Source organism: Hakea prostrata, chromosome 4, assembly GCF_041222555.1.
Source record: "Hakea prostrata isolate BN-2017 chromosome 4, UWA_Hpros_2, whole genome shotgun sequence".
Classification (NCBI taxonomy): domain Eukaryota; kingdom Viridiplantae; phylum Streptophyta; class Magnoliopsida; order Proteales; family Proteaceae; genus Hakea; species Hakea prostrata.
Genome location: NC_142603.1, coordinates 17,162,309 through 17,169,684, shown reverse-complemented (window position 1 = coordinate 17,169,684; position 7,376 = coordinate 17,162,309). Strand labels below are relative to the sequence as shown.

Sequence of the window (7,376 nt, the reverse complement as noted above, 5' to 3'; positions counted from 1 at the left end):
TTTCCTACACTTCGATGAAAAATAGATTCACTGGGTGATGCAATATATCACCACAATTGAGTGCTTTTTAAAGGTGAATGGACAACTCAAGAAAGAGTCACACTTTATTAAGGGTTTAAGGCAGGGCTACCCTCTTAGCCCATACAATTTTATTTTGTGTCAAGAAACCTATCAAGCCCCCGCCTACGGGCCCCACCTTCGCTGGCCGGGGTGGCGGGGTGGTCGACACCCCCGGGAGGTCGTAGGTTCGACTCTGCTGAGGCATATTAATATCCCCATCCCTCGGCTTAATAAAGCCCCTTTGTAAAAAAAAAAAAAAAAAAAAAAAAACTTGAGAGTGTGAAGTTAATTAGAAATATTCTTCAGGAATACTCCAAGTTACTGAAGTTCCTTCTCATGAAACTTAAATGAATCTACCATTCTGCTACACCATGCAACTAAGGAAATACTCATCAAAGTTGTGACAAGAGCTCTTCCCTTCTATACAATGTTGCATTTCCTCCTACCTAAGCTAGTAATAAGTTGGCATCCCTTATTAGGATCTGCTAGTGGAGGAACAATAAGACATATGGTATTCACTAGATTGAATTGCAGAGTCTATGCCAACACAAAAGAGTGTTTAGCATTTAGAGATCTATATTGTTTTAATAGAGTACTCTTGGCTATGCAGGGTTGGAAATTTTTTACCTAGCCAGACTCAATATGGACTAAAACCATGAGAGCAAAGTACCTTCAAAACCAAAACTTCTTCCAAGTTTCTCCATCAAGAGGTGCCTCTTGGGGTTGGAAAAGTGTCCTTCACTCCTTCCTAGGGGTGATGTTTAAAATTGGGTCTGGTTAGAAGAGTAGGAAATGGACAAGACTCTCACATATATAATGACCTATGGATTCCTGGTCTACCCTCCCACCAGATAGCTCGTCCACCATCACTGCAAGCCCAATTGTTGTCTCTAAGTTGATAGATTGGAATGCATGACAATGAAACACATCTTTGATAACATATCTCTTTGCTCCCATCGAGGTTCATGCCATCACTTCACTTCCCATTTTATCTCATTTAACATTGGTGGCCATTTCATAGCGGCAAGAGCACGGGTCAGTAGGGGCTTATCAGCTACGGTGATGGAGCTAAAGGCACTCAGAGATGTAGTTATCATGGCTCTGCAACATCAACTTGACAGTATTCAGCTAATATCAGATTGTAAACCTGCCGTTTGTGCTCTAAACTGGCAACCTAGCTCACTGGGTTGGGCATCCAGCAGTATATCTTAAGGAATCTAAAAGCTAGGATCTAGGTTTCATTTTATCTCTTTTAGTTATGTAAATGGATTAGCAATGCTCAAAATGCAGATTTTTAAGCTAAGGGGTCATTAAAGTTCTCCCTCAGCTGAACATGGTGGCATGCCTCTCTATCCTTTATTTTACAAACTTCCCTCTTTGCCTCCAGGAATTTAGTTCTGGAGACCCTAATATGACTTCTGGTTTGACCGGAAAAAATCATGTAGAGCCTTCCGAACAGTTTTTTTTAATAAATTCATTGGGAACATCTAGGGAGATAGAAACTTCTTAGCGTGGTTTATTATATAAGCTCCACTACATCTTTAATGGATTTCTTTTTTGGGGTAAACTAGTTGCTTTATATTAAGCAGTGGCATAAGCTAAGCTCCACTGCAGGTTATTAATGGATGTTTACTTTTCATTTTCAGTAAAGGTTGTATTTTTATTTTTTTTCAAAGTATTAACTTAAGAAAATTCAAACTGCCAACGGCCTAATTCTTTGGTGAATTTGCTTGCAGTCCACATGGCAATCAGAGTTGGCATGAAGAGGTCCATGGTTCAGCTAGCTTAGTAAAAGAATTCATAGAAGAACCAACATCAGACCAGGCAGCCATGGCCTCTTCCTTCATCTTTTTACTCCTCTCTCTGAAAACCTTCCCTTCCTCCGAGTTCATCAATGCTCTCACTCGTTTCTCAATCTCTCCTGCACACACAATCCCATCTTCAGATTCCTCCAACGGCAACGCCAATTTCATCTCTTCCACCAAAACTGCCTTGTTCAGGTGCTGCTCGGCGTAGAGAGGCCATGCTACCATTGGCACTCCTGCACATACACTCTGTAACACCGAGTTCCACCCACAATGAGTCACGAACCCACCCACCGATTCATGGCCAAGCACTTCCACTTGCGGGGCCCACACCTTGACCACAAGTCCACGGTCTTTGGTCCGGTCCAAGAAACCTTCCGGCAACAAATCCTCCAAATCCGGCTCTTCTTGATCCATCGAATAGTGTTTGTTGTTGTCCTCTGAGAGCGGTTTTCTCAGAGACCACAAGAATCTCTGTCCACTCTTCTCCAACCCAACTGCAATCTCCTTGATTTGTTTCTTCGAGAACACACCTCGACTTCCAAAGCAGAGGAACACGACGCTATGACTCGGTTGCCTATCGAGCCATGACAAGCACGGATTTGCAGAGTCAACAACCTCTACAGGATTGCTAATGGGACTGGCGATCAATGGTCCGATGCAGTAAACAGGTGGGGTTGGAGCTTCTGGCAGGCAAAGCCCATCTGTGATGGCTTTGATCACTCTTGATTCCAGGGCTTCAAAAGTGTTTACTATGATTCCTTTTGACTTGGGTAGGCTAAAACTCACATCTAAGAAACATGGATAACCCTCATCTTCTCGATCCAGTAAGGGTTCAGGCACTTGCGTAGCAGGAATGGGCGGCAAGCCCGGAAAACAGAGATTGGTTGTGGTGAGGTCCTTGAAACTCTTGGTGGTTTGATTGTGGATAGTGGGGAGATAAAGCATGAAGTTGAGAAAGATGGCACCTGCAGGGATATAATAATATGTAGGGATACCCAGATCAGAAGGAACGCTAAATGCAGGAGCGCAGAAGAAATCCATAACAAAAGCTCGGATGGTAGAGGTTTCCGAGATGGTTTGAAGTACACGGAGAAGGTTTGGGCTGTTGAGGCGGATGATTTCGGCGCGGACGGCTGCGCGGGTTCGATTAGGAGAAAGTTTGATCGAGAGAGAAGGAAGGTGGTGGAAGGTGATGGAACGGGTTGTTTCGGCGAGGCAGCGGAGGAAGGCGGTGACTTCTGAAGTGACATATTGGTCGGTTGAGACGACGACGGTGACGGAGAGGCGGTGATGGTATTGACGGAGGATGAGCTTACCCAAATCAACCATCGATACCAGATGGCCTATGGTCATCAAGGGATACAACACTACGGTGCCTTCCATTGATTCTTCTTCTTCTTCTGTGCTTTTTCAAATTAGTCTCCCAAATGAAAGAGCTAATAGCTTAATAAAGTAAAGTGGGCGTCATTGCCGAGGCTTCCATCACCGCCTGCGTCGCTGTTAAGGGTTTTCTTTGTTTTTGGTCGCCTATTTTGACGAAGCACTTCCATGCCGTAGAATTTGAGTCCGGATCACCGACCCCGACGGTGCTCCCTGACCACATATATCAGTGGGGCCCACGATGAAAAATAACTTTTTGGAAAAAGAAAAAAAATTTCAACACCAGTGGAACCCACTGGTTTTTATGATCAGTAAGCCATGGGGGAGCACCCCCAACGAGGAGAAGATCCGGATTCGTAGAATCTAGTGGTGACATAATTTTATTTATTTATTTCTTTATTGAAATTAGAAAGGTATCTGAATTTTTTTTGAGGAAAAAGAAAATAAAAATAAATTTTGATTTAGAGAGCGTCCTGTCAATCATTTCCCATTTTTAAGGAATTAAATATTAAATTTTAATTAAAAACTAATTTACAATTCATGAATTTCTCCCTATATTTTCATTATTATTTATTCTCTTATGAATCTCTTCTTTTCATTTCTTTTTTTTTTTTGTTTTTTTTCTCACATGTCTCACAAAATATTGGAATAGTTAGCAATATTAGAGTTTTTCTAAATCTTCTCCATAATTATCAAAGTACTCACACACTCTCTCTCAAGTTATTCATCTCTCTCTCATACAAGATTTACTATATTCTTTTCAGAAAGCATAAGTGAATTCTCTTTTTTCTTTTTTTTTTTTTTTTTTTTTTTTAATTCGTTGTTCTTTCTTTCTCCTAAAATTTCAACTCTACTAATAGCCATTTAAATCGCGTTAGAATTCATCCATTATTTTATCGGATCATAATCATTGACTTTTTTCTTAATCCCTAAAATTTCTCCTAAAATTTCAATTCTTATTCATAGACATTTAAATCTCGTATAAAATTTCAGCCATCAATTTTATTAGATCTAATCATAATTATTTTATTTTATTTTTGAATCCCTAAAGTTTTGATTCTTACTAATAACAATTTAAATTTTAAGTTTTATTAGTTGGATGTTTAGAATTTCAGCCATTAATATTATTATATCTAATTATAATCATTGATTTTTTTTCTCAAATCAAAATGTAATAAAATAATTCAAAGGTGGGACCCACTGTGGGTCTCATATTGGCCTACATAATATATATGGTGAAAAGACATTAGTGATCGATCGACCGAGAGGTGATCCCGACTCATTATTCGGCCCCCAATATTCAATCCTGGCTCCGCCCCTGGGTGCATTTGTAGTACTTGTGGTGTTCACCATTAGATGTATGACACGTGAATTCTAGTAACGACACTCAAAACAAGCTTAATTCATTCTAAAGAAAAATCAATTTTGTTTCACTTAAGTAGTTAAGTTGGTTAAATGTAAAAGGGGACATTATTTCACCTTCTTTATTTGTATTATGCTCAATGGAGTTGACGCAACTTTTGTCAAAAGAAGTTGAGGAAGGAAGATGATTGAAGGGAATAAAAATAAGGGGACAAGAACACCTGAGCTAATGTTTGCAAATGATATAATCATATTTTCTGAAGTTAATTTATCTAATGTGTGCAACATCAAAGAAAGTATGGAAAAATATGGTAAGGGTGCAGGTCAAGCTATTAATTACTAGAATTTATCATTAAGCTTCTGCCCAAATATACTATAGAAGGTAAAGTGGTGATTCTCAAAAATTTTGAAGATTTCTTATGGTGCAGTTCCTCTAAATATTTGATATTACCTACTGATTTTTGGAGTGTTTAGGATTGAATTCTTTCATCCATTGGGGGATAGAGTGATAAAAAAATTTCAAAGTTGGTCAAGAAGTTTCTCAATCATATTAGTAGATAAATTCTCCTTAAATCGGTGGCACTTTCTTCCATAAATTATATTACTTCACACTTTAAATCGCTCAAGAGTATCCACAAGCATGTAAAATCTAAAGTAACAATATTTTATTGGGGAGAGTTAGAGGTCCACAGAGACAGCTGTGTAGGAGAAGGCAACGTGAGTTTGGCTTCAACCTTTGGCTTCGACGAAAGTGAACGAAGATCCATTTTGCTTGAGTGTAGGCAAAGAGGTAGGTTCTTATCTTCAACCCTTTCATCGTACTTCCGTATTTTCACTTTTTTCTTTTTTTAATGGTTTTGATCTCCCATCTCCCATCTTATTTTAGGGCTCTCAGAATAATAAGATTTGCATCTCCCACTTTTTTTTAGGGTTTTGAACTCCCATCTCCCGTTGTATGGCATTGGCCACATGACCACATAGGGAATAATGATGGAGAATGAAGAAAACAACTAGCTTGTGTGTACCCATGATCAAACGACCTTTAATATTTAGGCTCTTTTTTGTATCAATTCTCATTCTCTATTATGTCTATTTAAAATAAATGAGTATAAGAATTCATTATTAGTTTGTTATGAGTTTTGGTTGTTTTTCTTCAAGTTTTTACTTTTAGATTTTTAGTTTATTTTTTCTACTCTTGCTTTCCCAATATATCAGTTGTGGAAGCCTGATACCTATAGTGTCTCTTATGGTAAATGCAAAATCCTTTATAGAATTGTATGATGTACTCGTACTCTTGGCAGTTTCTCTTTTTTTTTTTTTTTGGTAATCAGCAGTTTCTCTTTTGAAACTCTAATAGTGAAGTTAATTCCAAAACCAGGTTTAGCCCACTTGTATTTATCATTTTATGATCTCTGCCATTCCATTGTTGTGCCATTACCCACACGCTAATCGGATCTAGGAGATCTTTCATATATGAAGTTAAGGGAACAAAAGGCTGAAGATGAAACTTAGCATACATTTGCATGGACTAGTTCAAGATTGTTTCAAAGAAAGCAGCTCCAATCTTCAGTCTTTGATCAAGCGAAAACTCATTTTCAATTTGTTTATAAAATAAACACATAGCTACAGTCTAACAAAACAAACACAACCATTTCATATGCATTTGAATAAAATTTGAGATGTAAGTGTCTACTTGAGGCAATCCCATTCGTGTTGAAACCGTGTGTGGATAACAGATTTTAGAGCTATACAACAATGCAGTTGGCTCGTTTTTCTTCTCAACCATGTTTTATTTACTTTGAGGACCCAGACCTATGGAACCTGAGCCAGGCCCTGTGCCATTTTGTTCTCAGATCTCTCCATTACACAGATTCAGATACTCATTGGGAGATCAAAACCCAAAAAAATTCGATGAGATGAAGACCTTACAATGTTATACCTATCAAGGTTAAACTGATTATGAGAGATAGAATCAAGGTTGATTTCCCTAGGAAGCACGATGAAAGGGTTGAAGATGAGAACCCAACTCTCTGTGTACGCTCAAGCAAAGTGGATTTGTTCACTTCTGGAGGCGAAAAACCCGGCGGCGCCCCCCGCGGGGCTCGCGGGGGGGATGGTTTGGGTGTTTGTTGGAATTTATTAATTTGATTAATAAATTAAATGCCCAAGGGCAATATTGGAAACTCACTATTAGGGCGGTTACAAAATAGGTTATATATTTTAGTAACCACCGCATTAGTGAGTAAGTAACGGAGTAATTCATTCGCACGAGCGAATCTCTGAGAAACGGCGGCTCCATCTCTTTCTCCCTCTCTCTTAGAATCGCAGGCTTAGATTTTCTTCTTTGCTAGTATTTGATCTTCACTCCATTAATCCACGGCATTTGGGTTGTGGATATTATTCCCTTTCCCTGTGATTGAGGAATCTCGCCGGTAAACCTTTGGTGGTGGAACGAGAACGTGGATCTAGACTTCCGCTGCGAATACTTCAAGTAAGGGAAAGCGAATTCAGGTAAGGAATTTTTTCCCCATCAATTAATTGAATTGAATTACTTTTGATGTATTACCAACATTGGCATCAGAGCCATTGGTTCCCACGTTTATTGTTCCTCCCCATTGTTTAATTTTATTGTATGGATCCAATGGGAGGATCAAGGGTTTAATACGAAACCCATGGGAGAATTGATAGGGTTTTTGGAAACCTTTTTAATTTTGATTCGGATCCGAGTGGGAGATCCTTGTGGATTTTCCTAATGAAGATTTGCAT

At 38.9% G+C, this 7,376-nt stretch overlaps 1 pseudogene; it reads right to left on the bottom strand.

The window, feature by feature from the left end:
• Positions 1-1,564: 1,564 nt before the first annotated feature.
• On the bottom strand, positions 1,565-3,413 carry LOC149018253 (UDP-glycosyltransferase 88F4 pseudogene; annotated as a pseudogene).
• Between the last annotated feature and the right edge of the window lie 3,963 nt (positions 3,414-7,376).